This window comes from Chiloscyllium plagiosum, unplaced genomic scaffold (genome assembly GCF_037043375.1).
Source record: "Chiloscyllium plagiosum isolate Xiang-an unplaced genomic scaffold, Cpla_swu_hap1 HiC_scaffold_11, whole genome shotgun sequence".
In the NCBI taxonomy this organism is placed as follows: Eukaryota; Metazoa; Chordata; class Chondrichthyes; order Orectolobiformes; family Hemiscylliidae; genus Chiloscyllium; species Chiloscyllium plagiosum.
The window spans coordinates 47,566,971-47,581,449 of NW_028270149.1; the positions used below are offsets into that span (position 1 = coordinate 47,566,971).

Consider the following 14,479-nt stretch of genomic DNA (forward strand, 5'->3'; position numbering starts at 1 on the left):
AGAAGTGGCAGATGGAGTTTAATTCCGATAAATGCAAGGTGCTGCATTTTGGGAAAGCCAATCTTAGCAGGACTTATCCACTTAATGGGATGGTCCTAGGGAGTGTTGCTGAACAAAGAGACGTTGGAGTGCAGATTCATAGCTCCTTGAAAGTGGAATCGCAGGTGGATAGGATAGTGAAGGCGGCGTTTGGTGTGCTTTCCTTTATTGGTCAGAGTACTGAGTACAGGAATTGGAAGGTCATGTTGCGGCTGTACAGGACATTGGTTAGACCACTGTTTGAATATTGCGTGCAATTCTGGTCTCCTTCCTATCGGAAACATGTTGTGAAACCTGAAAGGGTTCAGAAAAGATTTACAAGGATGTTGCCAGGGTCGGAGGATCTGAGCTACAGTGAGAGGCTGAACAGGCTGGGGCTGTTTTTTCAGGAGCGTCGGAGGCTGAGGGGTGACGTTATAGAGGTTTACAAAATTATGAGGGGCATGGATAGGATAAATAGACAAAGTCTTTTCCCTGGGGTCGGGGAGTCCAGAACTAGAGGGCATAGATTTAAGGTGAGAGGGGAAAGATATAAAAGAGACCTAAGGGGCAACGTTTTCACGCAGAGGGTGGTACGTGTATGCAATGAGCTGCCAGAGGATGTGGTGCAGGCTGGTACAATTGCAACATTTAAGAGGCATTTGGACAGTTATATGAATAGGAAGGGTTTGGAGGGATATGGGCCGGGTGCTGGCAGGTGGGACTAGATTGGGTTGGGAATATCTGGTCGGCATAGACGGGTTGAACCGAAGGGTCTGTTTCCATGCTGTACATCTCTATGACTGTGCACAGAATATATGCATGATAATGAGTTTGTACTTAAATGAATTTAATATAGAATAATGGAAGCATTGAGATAATGCCTAATAGAGGGGATGAGGAATGGCAGGCAGTAATGAATTTATAGGTATCATTTGAACACTGAGATTATGTTTGGTAATTCTTTTGCACACGTGCGTGCATGTGTGTGTTACAGATTGAGCCAACATTTACTACCTGTCTCTGATTGGCCCTTGAGAAGCTAAAACGGAGTCACATTTGAAAATTCTTTTGGAGAGAACTATGGTCGCCCTTTTTCCCTCTTTGCATGTATGTATGTTATAGACCGAACCAGACCCTAACTTTTCTCGTTTTTAGCAGGTATAAAGTAGATATTACAAGAGTGATGCAGCTGGTCATAAACCCTCTGTTTTAAACAAAACAGAATTTATTTACAGACTACCAAATGAAAGACAAACAAAACAAAATAACTTAACCTATCTGAAAACTCAAACAGACTTTCCTAATTTAATGATGGTGTCTAAATGCCTGCAACAGACTTGTAAACAAACCCTTGGGGGGACAAATGTAAAATCAGACACTGGTTCTTAGAGAAGAGAGAGATTCAGCATGGAACACCTTCCATGTAGCTGTTTCTTTTGGATTCCCAGCCACCAACTGACTAGCAGCTCTGAACAGACCAAATCAGACCAGAGAAAGGCTGAGCTGCAAGAACTGGCCACTCCCCTTTCATTATCCGACTGCTTTGGAAAACATAAAAGCTTCTTCCAGACATTTTGGAATCTATGCATTTAAGACTCGTGGTGATCGTGGTTAAAGAAGCAATGTTATCTTTGGGTTTATTAATGCAAGTAGTAGGATGAAATCCATACTAACTGCATTGAATGCAAACGATTTTCTTTGGTTTTGGTAAAGAAAAGGATAACGCTTAGGATAGTATAGTGGCTCAGTGGTTAGTGATACTGCTTCACAGCGCTAGGGACCTCGGGTTCGACTCCCGCCTTGGTGGACTGTGTGTGGAGTTTGCACATCATCCCCATGTCTCTCTGAGATTTTTCTACGACAATCCAAAGACGTGCAGACCCGTTGAACTACCCATAGTATTCTGGGATGTGTTTTGGGCAAATATACGTTGGAGGAATGGGTCTGGGTGGGTTACTCTCGAGAGGGTTGGTGTGCACTTACTGTTTCCACAGTGTAGGGATTCTAATAATGCATGTTCCAGTCCACGTGATGTCAAATAATTTTATCGATTTAAAATGAATTGGAGTACTTCCATTTAACATTAGATCATAACATGCTATATTTAATTTATACATAATAGCGCAAAAACGCATTATCGTCTCCCACTTCCATTCCTGCCAGTGTGCTGCTTCGAGCTGTTTATGACCTTTTCTTCTCCGCTACAGCGGTTCTCATATCCTTTTAGCGTCTTGTGCTTCTTCCAATAACAACCAAAATGTTCCCCGTTTTCTTCTGCTTTTGTTCTACGTTATTGTTCAATGTTAATTCCAGGTTTTATTCTATGTTAATTCATTATTAATATTGTGAACATTTAATTCCTACGGCTAATAAATAAGAACATCAGTAGTTTTTACTTTATATTTCCAGCAAATTACTAGATAGGAATCCCAAATGGAATTCGCAAATCCCAGACATGTCACTTCCTCTAATCTTGTGGCAGCGAGACCAAATTTAGTTGCTCAGCTGCTATTTCAGTTGAAATCTGATAAGTCAGATACATCAGATAAACAATTCAAAGTTTGGAATTTTATTACAATATACTGAATAGCTAGAGGTATCTTCAAGGTATATCTTCAAGGTATTACAAGTGTCTATGGGATCCTGTCATTAGTTATAGATTACGAATGATGAGTAATACTTAAAGAGTACGAACTCTACAAGAGTCCAAACCACCAATCCCGCAAGACCCAAGTACATTTCAGCCTGGTTTCTAATTTAAATTCATGAACTGAACTCACGTTCCACTTGAGCCAAAGAAAATCAAATATACGAAGAGTTTTAAGGAAAGTATTTCGTGAACATTTTGTTTAAAATAGCAAAGTTGAGACCTACCCAGTTTTGCATTTTCCTATTTTGGAAGAAATCTGCCCGAGGTATTTCAAACCAATATTCCGAGGCGTGTGTCGTTTGGGTCCTAGTTCCATGGAGTTTTTGTGTGGCGCTTGCTGGGTTACCATTCCATAGATATTACTTCAATCTACATAGATATGGAAACCAAACTGAACTTTAATTACATGCCAGTGAAAATTTCATAATTTCTTAGTTTGTATTTTTAAATAAATTATTATTATCGATTCTTGAGATCTATTGCAATGCCATCTGATTACTTGGGGAATGTTGCGCTTAAAGGTTCTAATCGGGTTCAATACTGTAAACATTGGGCCAACGTTTCTTGGCAACAGTACAATCAAAATAATTGTGGATTTTGCATATTTCCATATGAATCAATATTTTATGAATTTCCTCAAAAGTACTGAATGAACTAATTTATGTATATTCACTGTGATACAGCAGTTTAATATTTATGTTGCATAATTAAGGAAAATGTCACTCCTGAGCAAATCCCACAGAGGCTTGGGATTTCCATGCAGTTTTAATGCACATCTTTGTTCAGGTGCCCATTCTCCAAGGATCCACTACTGGGAGATTTGGGACTCTGACTCGACTGCAGACCATTGCTGTTCAAACTTTTCCCATGCTGCTAATGCAAATGATCACTTGGCTAACAAGTTCAATGTTTGGTAAACTTTAGCACTGCTGCCCAAATATTATGGAATATAGTTCCAATTATGGAGTCTTACAGATGTACAGCACAGAAACAGACCCTTTGGTCCAACTCATCCATGCCGACCAGATATCCCAACCCAATCTAGTCCCACCTGCCAGCACCAGGCCTCTATCCCTCCAAAACCTTCCTATTCATATACCCATCCAAATGCCTCTTAAATGTTGCCATTGTACCAGCCTCCACCACTTCCTCTGGCAGCTCATTCCATACTCGTACCACCCTCTGAGTGAAAAAGTTGCCCCTTAGGTCTCTTTTATATCTTTCCCCTCTCACCCTAAACCTATGCCCTCTAGTTCTGGACTCCCCAACCCCAAGGAAAAGACTTTGTCTATTTATCCTATCCATGCCCCTCATGATTTTATACACCTCTATAAGGTCACCCCTCAGCCTTTGACGCTCCAGGGACAACAGCCTGAGCCGGTTCAACCCTGGCAACATCCTTGTAAATCCATTCTGAACCCTTTAAAGTTTCACAACATCTTTCCGATAGGAGGGAGACCAGAATTGCACTCAATATTCCAACAGTGGCCTAATCCTCTTCCACTACTCCTGACTTCATTGGTCTGGAGTCCTCAAGAACTGATTCCTGAAGAAGGGCTCATGCCCGAAACATCGATTCTCCTGTTCCTGGGATGCTGCCTGACCTGCTGTGCTTTTCCAGCAACACATTTTCAGCTCTGATCTCCAGCATCTGCAGTCCTCACTTTCTCCAGGAGTCCTCAATCCTATTATTCACTTTAAATCCCTCCAAGGCTTTCATATTAAATATTTTGCCTTGTGCCTGTTCCAGGCAGTCACTTTTTTTCTTATCATATTTTCTGATATCTGATCCTGTTCATCCTTCCATCCCTCCCTTTATTTCACTAATCACCATGGTTGGTCCCATGCTCCAGAATTCTATCCCTAAATTCTCTTGATGTTTACCAAGTTTCTGAATGCAGCTTTTAATATTTCCCTCTCTAGTTATATATTGTCTTCCATCTGATCATGCTTCTGAAGCTCTTAAAAGTATTTTAGAATCTTTAATATTAAAGAATTGAAATAAAATCAATTCTGTCCTCCTAGATTGTGTAACTTCCATTTTCTGGTCAGAAGTATAGGCTAATAGAATTATAGTGAAACTGTAAAAGCTCAGAAAACATAAGAAACAGCTGATATTGCTCTAACACATAACATTGTGTGATCTTTCACCTCAACTCTCGCAGGGTTCATGACAAAGTGGCAATCCATTTCATAAATTTGCAATTGTTCATAAAATGTTTGTGCATTATTCTGATTGTCTTATTGCAAACTATCCATGTAGGAAGTAATAACTGACCTCAATAGACAGAGCATCATTGAGTTAAAGCAGTGAAGCCACAACTACAAGAGTTGTAAGATGTGATGAGAACATACCAAAACCATTTGACTCTCAGAAAGGTTAAGAAGTTAGTTTGCTGAATAGGATTGAGAACACCAGCTCTGCAAAGTCACATCCAAGCTTCACTGACCTTCCACAAAATGGTGTTTTTTCCTTATTTACAGAATAGCCAGAAGAAACATGAACATCTATTCCCCTGCAGAAGGAACACATTATCTCTGGCCCTCCTATAACAGGCACTTTGGTTACCATTGGTAATATGAGCCAATGGGAAGTATGCCATTTTTCAGAAGACTGAATTATTAGCAGTGAAGTATCTAGAGGGGTGGAAGTTAATTCTTTTTTTTGGATTCTCTGGTGAGGGTCTCATTTTTCTTCTGGTGGATCTTTGTGTTCATCCTATTTGAATCACACAGTTTAGGAGAAGGCAAACTGGTGCTGCTGGAATTAATTTCAGTGGACTTGTTTCTATTTTTGTCCTACAGCAGCGGTGGAAAGTGCAACTGTTTTTGTATATTGTATTGAGTTTTGTAAAAGAGTAACGCATAATGACCTAACCTTATGCACTTCTCCGAGTCAGAACAAGCATTCCACTATCTGCGATTATCTATCTGGTGGTTTGGGAGGACGTATTCTTTGGTCGTCTTCCATATATTGAGTCTTAGCAATTGAAAGTTTAATGAAAACCGCAAGACAAATATTTCAGGTACCTGCTGTTTAAATAATTACATGACCATAATACGTCCACGTTTAAGATTTGCCGGAGACATAAAATTCTAGCCAGCTTCTGTGCCTTCCAATGAGCTGGCAAAGCCTATCCAACACTAAAGACGTGACCTTTAATGCGTCAGGGGCAAGCCTATCAGTATTCATATGTCCCTGTAAATGAAATAAAAACTGAAATAACTCCACAGGTCTGACAACATTTGTGGAGGGAGCAAACAGAATGGTATATGCCTTCATTAGGTATTTTTTCCAATCAGCCAGTTCAGAGATATCATCATACACCCCTGGAACAGGTGGGACTTGAACCCGAGCCTTCTGACTCAGGGTAATTGGGTGTAACTGTGTTGCAAGATATCGGAGCCATGATTCTGTCACAATGCTGCAATTAATTGCCGAGGCTGCACTCGCGCTAAGTAAATGTAATGTAGGTTTCCTTTGACGAAGTGAAGTAACAGACTATCTTGTGATAGTCTCCGACTCTGAGGCAACCGGAACATCGTTTGAACAACCTTTCCGGACTTTCAAGTTCGAACGTTCCTACAGCAATAAGGCGGAGTTTTTCGAAGTTTGTACTGCGACAAAAAAAAGTTGTGAAAGCAAGCAGCAGTGGGCAGAGGTCATAAGGTTGGTGTTTATCTTCTCCATTTCTTTAAGGATATTCTTACTCTTTTCTACCCACATTGAGGTGTTTCTTTCCCCCGATGGGGGAAGGGTGTGGGTTCTGGGGTCATTGGGAGGAGTTTCTCTCGCCGGGGGCTGCTGGGCTCTCGGGGAGGTGTTTCCTGAGTGGGCTCTGAACTGACGCTCAATGGAGTGAGGTAAAGGCGCCGGCTGAGAGCAAGCTCAGTCAACAGGTAAGTGGCAGAACGTGAGACTTATTTTCCAAATAGGAAGGGAGCATGATTTTGACCTCTTGGTCTGAAGCTAAGCTGTAAATGCAGCCTTTTACCGGATTGGTTCCGATCATGTTCAGGCGCCTAAAGGCGTTGCTGTCTTAGGAAAATTATTTGTTTTGTTTATCTTTTTGGCGCTTTGAATATGTATGCATTATGTAAGTGTTAGTAGACTCCTGAAACCAACAAGGTGTGTAAATATTCCAGTATGAAAATGTGCCCAGAGCTAGTGCTTTGTGCTGAACTGGGAAGGTTGTTTTTAAATTTACTCTTAAGACGTGGGTGTCGCTGGCTGATCGGCGTTTATTACCCATATACCGTCACTCTTGAGAAAGTGGTGGTGAGTTGGTTTCTTGAACTGATGTAGTCTGTATGCTGTAGGTTTGGCGTTAAGGGAGGGAATTCCAGGATTTGATTTAGCAACATTCAAGGAGTGGCGACATATTTCTAAATCTGGATGGCAAGTGACTTGGAAGGGACTTCCAGGTGGTAGCATTCTTTTGTCTGAAACGTTGATTTTCCTGCTCCTCGCATGCTGCCTTACCTGCTGTGCTTTTCCAGCACCACTCTAATCTAGACAGCATTCCCATATATCTACTGTCCTTGTCTTTCTAGATTAAAGTGCTTGTGGGTTTGGAAGGTGGTGTCTGAGGATCTTTGGTGAATTTCTGCAGTGCATCTTGTGGATAATACACACTGCTGCAACTGAGCATGAGCGGTAGAGAAAGTAGATGCTTGTGGACATGTTGCCAATCAAGTGGGCAGCTTTGTCCTGGATGATGTCAAGCTTCTTGAGTGTTGCTGGAGCGGCACTCATCCAGACACATGGGGAGTATTTCATCTCATTTCTGACTCGTATTTGTAGATGATAAGCTTTGGGGAGCCAGGAGCTGAGTTACTTGCCACAGTATTCATAGTTTCTGACTTGTTTGTAATCACGGTGTTTATGCGGCAAGACCAGTTGAGTTTCTAATCAATGATGTTGTGAGTAAGTCACCACAAGTTACCTTTAATTTAGCTACTTATTAAGGAATTTCACAGAAAATCAAGTACTGAAAAAATGATTTAAACTTTATTGCATTTAGCAATCAAAATAAGACCTCGCAAGTAAATGAGTTAAGCCTCATGTCTCAATTTTCCCTGTTCATTGTTACAGTTTGAAGACACCGCATTCCTGTCATTAACTCCTTAAATTCTTCTGCAGGGCAGTCATTTGCCCTTGTGGCATAAATCAGCCAGTTGTCAAGCAGATGTCAAAACAGTTTTGTTCATGTAGCATTGACTCCTTTTCCCAAGCATGGCTAATTTCTTTCAATTCCTCTAAAAGTTTGTCTTTGTCCTTTAATCGTTTATGCCATGCAGAGTTATTGCTAATTCCTTTATGTTTACCAGTTTATATTTGTTGATTGATGCATTCAATCCATTAGCAGTTATTAAAGTTCTGAAGTTACTATCACAATCTCCCCTCTTTATTCATTATTTTTGATATGATGAACAAACTGTAGTATAATTTATCATTTTCCACCAGATTGGTTCATGTACAAGATGGGTTTCTACACCATGCACAATTTAAAAATGCATTATTTCATTATGCAATACAGATAATCTAATAATCAATAAATGAATTACAGATTAATGATCAGTAAATAAACCACAAACCAAAAATAGAGTAATAAACATGTCAGTAAGGGCAGTAAACTATTACTGTGAAATAATACTACGCAATACGTATTGTGCTTGTAAGATTCTCATGTCTTAATGGAACTAATTTCCTCTTCAACTGCTGCATTTGTTGTTGATGCCAATGGCAAAACATGATTGTAATAGAAACAAGATAGACCAAGTACATAAAATAATAATAACGACTACATGTGAAATAATATGAACCCATGTGGCCATGTGTGTATTTCTTCCCGAATTCCAGATGTCATCTCGCCAAGAATGTTCCTTACAGATTTTAATATCTGTTGATTGTCTGACTATTCTACTAAACTTTAAACTCTCACTTGTGTACCTTTCTCAAAATTCCTACATTTCTTTTAAATATTCCCTTTGCAGGACATTCTGGACCTCATATTTGCTAATATGGCATAACCATTTCCCTAGCTCTGTCAGTCACATCAAAGGTCACAGAGTTTCCCCTCCTGATGTTAACCGATTCAGTTGTTCCTATGTGCATGGGCACTTAAGGATAAATGCAAGACGTCGAATCAGTGATGCGACAAGATGATTCTGATAATCCTTTTTTCGAGATGTTGTGACGCAGTGTTCTCATTTGCCTGCATGCCCAACTTTGATTGTTATCTGAAATGGTACTTAAAATTTTGAGAGTAAATGGGCCTGTTCTTGTGCTGTACAGTTCTTTCTGCCGACAATGTTATGCTAAACATGATGCCAAATTAAATAATCCATTCTGCCTGCCCTTTGTCCATATCCCTCCATTCCTTGCATGTTTATGTGCTTATCAAAAAGGGCCTTAAATGCCAATCATATCTGCCTCCTCCACCACACCCCTGGCAACGCATTCTAGACTCCTTCCACACACTCTCCTTGCCCCTCATATCTCCTTTGAACTTCCCCCTCACACTGAAATGCATGCCCTAGGATTAGATATTTCAACTTTGTGGAAAAAGATCCTGACTGTTGACCCTATCTGTGCATTCCATAATTTTATAGACTCTATCAAGTCTTCCCTCAGCCTCCTTCGCTCCAGAGAAAACGATGAGTTTTTCTAGTCTCTCCTTATAGTTCGTAAACTCTAATCTAGGTAGCATCCTGGTAAACCTCTTCTGCACTGTCTCCAAAGCCTCCACATCCTTCCTATAATGTAGCAAGCAGAATTGAACACAATACTCTGTGTGGCCTCAAAGTCTAGAAAGCTGCAACATGACATCCTAACTCTTGTACTCATTCCCCAACCAATAAAGGCAAGCATGCCTTATGCTTCCTTTACCACCTGATCTACTTGCATGGCCATTTTCACAGAGATATGGGCTTGAAACCTAAGATCCCTCTATACAACAATGCTGTTAGGGGTCCTGCCATTAACTGTATACGTTCCTTAACATTTGATCTCCCAAAGTGCAGTGTCTCATAATTGCCTGGATTAAAGTTAATCTACCATTTCTGTGTTCATATCTGCAACGATCTATATTTGACTACCTTCTGCACTATCTGCCGATCATTGTATTGTCTGCAAATTTACTGATCCACCCTTTTACGTTTTCTTCCAAGTCATTTTAATGTATCATAAACAGTACGGTTCGCACTATGGATCCTTGTGGAACACCACTAGTCGCAGATGTTCAACTTGAAAAACATCCTTCCACCACTATCTTCTGTCTTCTGTGGGAAAGCCAAGTTACTGTGGATCACATGCATTTTAATTTTCTGGATGAGCGTACCATGAGAGACCTTGTCAAAAGGCTTACTAAAATCCATGTAAACAATGTCCACTGCTCTACCCTTATCGATCACCTGTATCAACCCCTTGAAAAATTAAATCAAGTTAGTAAGACATGACCTACACTGTACAAAGCCATGCTGACTGACACTAATCAGGCCATGCTTTTCCAAATGCGTGTAAATCTTTTCTGTAAGAATTCTTTCCAATAGCTTTCCAATCATCAATGTGAGTTTCCCCAGTCTACAGTTTCCTGGATTATCCCTATTTCCCTTCTTTTACAGAGGAACAACATTAGCCACTTGTCAGTCCTCAAGGACCTCTCCAGTGACTCATGAGGATACTAAGATCTTGGTCAGTCTTCTCTCTTGTCTCTCTCATAACCTGGGGTAGATACCATCGGGTCCTGGGGACATATTCACCTTAATGCTCTTCAAGCAACCCAACACCGCTTCTTGATCTCAAAATGCCCTAGCATATTAGCAGGCTCCACACAAATCTCTCTATCCTTCATACCGTTCTCCTGGTTGAATAGCAATGCAAAGTTCTCTGCCTGCAAGCACAAATTCCCTCCTTTTATCCTTGAGTGGTCCTACTATTTTGCTAGTTGTCATCTTGTTTGAAATATATGTGTAAAATGTGTCGGGATTGTCTTTAAACTTGCTTGCCAAAGTCATTTCATGGCCCCTTATTGCTGTCCTAATTCCGTGCTTGAGTTATTACCTGCTGAGTACAGTTAACTTTCTTTCATTACCACTAGATTCAAAACCACATAAGGCTTGTACAGTTGTACAAATGGGATAGGGCCATACCATAGTTTTATGTCTGTTGGCATTCCTTAAGTGCTGCCCCTTCAGCTCGACGAGCTTCTGACATGCTCTTGTGGTGACTGAGTCTATGCAGCAAGTCCAGTTGAGTTTCTGGTCAATGGTAACAGCAAAAATGTTGATCATAGGGGATTCAGTGATGGTAATACTATTGAATGTCAAAGGGTGGTGGTTAGATTGTTTCTTATTGGAAATGCTCATTGCCTGCCATTTGTGCAGTATGAATATTGCGAAGGCTCTATGTAAGTTATGATTAACATTCTCCACTGTCATGCCAACTGCAGACTTTTGGAATTTTAGAAAAAATGTAGATTCTCGTTTGTACTTTTTACAGTTGGCAGATTTTTTGTGCGTTTGGCTAAATTATCTTCAGTCAAAATAATATTTTTATATTTAGGCAATAAGTTTAAATGTTTTAGTAGGATCAGAGGTGGGGGTAAAAGAGGGGGAGGTGTGGCATTGCTTGTCAAAGATAGTATTACAGCAGTGGAAAGGACGATGGATGAAGACTCGCCATCTGAGGTAGTTTGGGCTGAGGTTAGGAATAGGAAAGGTGAGATCACCCTGTTAGGAGTTTTCTGCAGGCCTCCTAATAGTCCTATAGATGTAGAAGAAAGGATTGCGAGGATGATTCAGGAGAAGAGTGAAAGTAATAGGGTGGTTGTTATGGGGGACTTTAACTTTCCAGATATTGACTGGGAAAGCTATAGCTCGAGTTCGTTAGATGGGTCGGTGTTTGTCCAATGTGTGCAGGAGGGTTTCCTGACAGAATATTTAGACAGGCCAACAAAAGGTGAGGCCATACTGGATTTGGTTCTGGGTAACGAACCAGGCCAGGTGTTAGAATTGGAGGTAGGTGAGCACTTTGGGGACAGTGACCACAATTCGGTGACTTTTACTCTAGTAATGGAGAGGGATAAGTGTGCACTGCAGGGCAAGAGTTATAGCTGGGGGCAGGGAAATTATGATGTGGTGAGGCACGACTTAGGAAGCGTGGCTTGGAAAAGTAGGTTTCAAGGGAAGGGCGCAATTGATATGTGGAACTTGTTCAAGGAGCAACTATTGAGTGTCCTTGATAAGTATGTACCTGTCAGGCAGGAAGGAAAGGGTCGTGTGTGGGAGCCGTGGTTTAATAAGGAATTGGAATCCCTTGTTAAAGGGAAGAGGGTGGCCTATGTAAAGATGAGGTGTGAAGGTTCAGTTGGGGCGATTGAGAGTTATAAGGTAGCCAGGAAGGATCTGAAGAGAGAGCTAAGAGCAGCAAGGAGGGGGCATGAAAAGTCCTTAGTGGGTAGGATTAGGGAAAACCCAAAGGTATGTCAGGAATAAAAGAATGACTAGGGTAGGAATAGGTCCAGTCAAGGATAGTAGTGGGAAGTTGCGTGTGGAGGCTGAAGAGATTGGGGAGAGACTGAATGAATACTTTTCGTCAGTATTCACTCAGGAACAGGATATTGTTGCCGATGTGAATACTGAGTCACAATTAATTAGAATGGACGGCTTTGAGGTATGTAGGGAAGAGGTGTTGGAAATTCTGGAAAGGGAGAAAATAGATAAGTCCCCTGGTCCTGATGGCATTTATCCTAGGATTCTCTGGGAAGCAAGGGAGGAGATTGCAGAGCCATTGGCCTTGATTTTTATGTCCTCGTTGTCTACAGGAATAGTGCCAGAAGACTGGAGGATAGCAAATGTGGTTCCCTTGTTCAAGAAGGGGAGTACGGATAACCCTAGTAACTATAGGCCGGTGAGTCTCACTTCTGTTGTGGGCAAAGTCGTAGAGAGAATTGTAAGGGATAGGATTTATGAACATCTGTGATCCAGGATAGTCAGCATGGTTTTGTGAAGGGTAGGTCGTGCCTCACAAACCTTATTGAATTCTTTGAGAAGCTGACTAAGGAGGTGGGCAAGGGTAAAGCGGTAGATGTGGTGTATATGGATTTTAGTAAGGCATTTGATAAGCTTCCCCATGGTAGGCTACTGCAAAAAATATGGAGGTATGGCATTGAGGGTGAGTTGGAGGTTTGGATTAGGAATTGGCTGGCTGGAAGAAGACAGAGGGTAGTAGTTGATGGTAAAGGTTCATCTTGGAGTGCAATTACTAGCGGTGTTCCGCAAGGATCTGTTTTGGGACCATTGCTATTTGTCATTTTTATAAATGACCTGGAGGAGGGGCTAGGAGGTTGAGTGAGCAAGTTTGCGGATGATACGAAAGTCAGTGGAGTTGTTGACAGTGAGGAAGGATGTGTCAGGTTACAGCGGGATATAGATAAGCTGCAGAGCTGGGCAGAAAGGTGGCAAATGGAGTTAAATGTAGGTAAGTGTGAGGTGATTCACTTTGGTAAAAGTAACAAGAAGATGGGGTACTGGGCTAATGGTCGGATACTTGGTAGTGTGGATGAGCAGAGGGATCTTGGTGTCCATGTACACAGATCTCTGAAAGTTGCCACCCAGGTAAATAGTGGGGTGAAGAAGGCATATGGCGTACTGGCTTTTATTGGTAGAGGAATTGAGTTCTGGAGTCCTGAGGTCATGTTGCAGTTGTCTAAGACTCTGGTGCGGCCGCATCTGGAGCATTGTGTGCAGTTTTGGTCGCCATACTAGAGGAAGGATGTGGAGACACTGGAACGGGTGCAGAGGAGGTTTACCAGGATGTTGCCTGGTATGGTAGGAAGATCATATGAGGAAAGGCTGAGACATTTGGGGCTGTTTTCATTGGAGAAAAGAAGGTTTAGGGGAGACTTGATAGAGGTGTACAAGATGATTAGGGGTTTAGATAGGGTTGACCATGAGAACCTTTTTCCACGTATGGAGTCAGCTATTACGAGGGGGCATAGCTTTAAATTAAGGGGTGGTAGGTATAGGACAGATGTTAGGGGTAGATTCTTTACTCAGCGAGTCGTGAGTTCATGGAATGCCCTGCCAGTAGCAGTGGTGGACTCTCCCTCTTTATGGGCATTTAAACGGGCATTGGATAGGCATATGGAGGATAGTGGGCTAGTGTCGGTTAAGTGGGCTTGGATTGGCGCAACATCAAGGGCCAAAGGGCCTGTACTGCGCTGTATTTTTCTATGTTCTATGTAAGTATAACAGACTGAAAATCATTTGTAGAATTAATATGAAATTGTAAAATGAGATTATTTCTTATTCGAATGGTAACTGTGATATACTGTAAACATACATAAAAAGTACTATCACGAGCCCTTTTAAATGAATTACTGAATTACACTGACCCTCAAATGAATGTCTGCTGATATTTTAAAATGCTTTGATTCAAAGTTCAAGTCTCTGCTTTGAATATGCTTTTTGATTGAGAGTCTATAGTCTTTAAGAGGAGGGAATTGTTCTCATCTATCCCAAAATAGCAGTCCCTTTACTTTGCAATTATATACCCTGTTTTAAATATTCCAACTAAGGTAATAGTCTTTCAGATTTATGTTTCAATGGAGGTTGGGGAGGGGGGGCAGGGGGGTGGGGAAGGGATTGTGTGTGTTTGATGTACCAGCAGGTTTTGCATCTTTTCCGGTTGTAGGGGAAGGTACTTGGGGGTTTGGTGGGGAGTGGCGCATACCAAGGACTGTCGAAGGGAATGGTCCTTGCAGAAGGCAGAGAGGGGTAGTGAGGGGAAGATGTTCTTGGCGG

The 14,479-nt window shown here is 41.4% G+C and overlaps 1 protein-coding gene across 2 annotated transcripts in view; it reads left to right on the top strand.

Moving 5' to 3' along the window:
* Positions 1-5,882: 5,882 nt before the first annotated feature.
* The window catches only part of xkrx (XK related X-linked), a 41,163-nt gene continuing 32,566 nt past the window's right edge, over positions 5,883-14,479 (top strand). The window contains exon 1 of one of the 2 annotated variants that reach the window (XM_043704739.2): positions 5,883-6,341. The gene's annotated coding sequence lies outside the window, so the exon portion shown is untranslated. Of the gene's footprint in view, positions 6,342-6,456; positions 6,572-14,479 lie in introns of those variants that run through there. The other variant, XM_043704740.2, reaches the window with a different exon arrangement.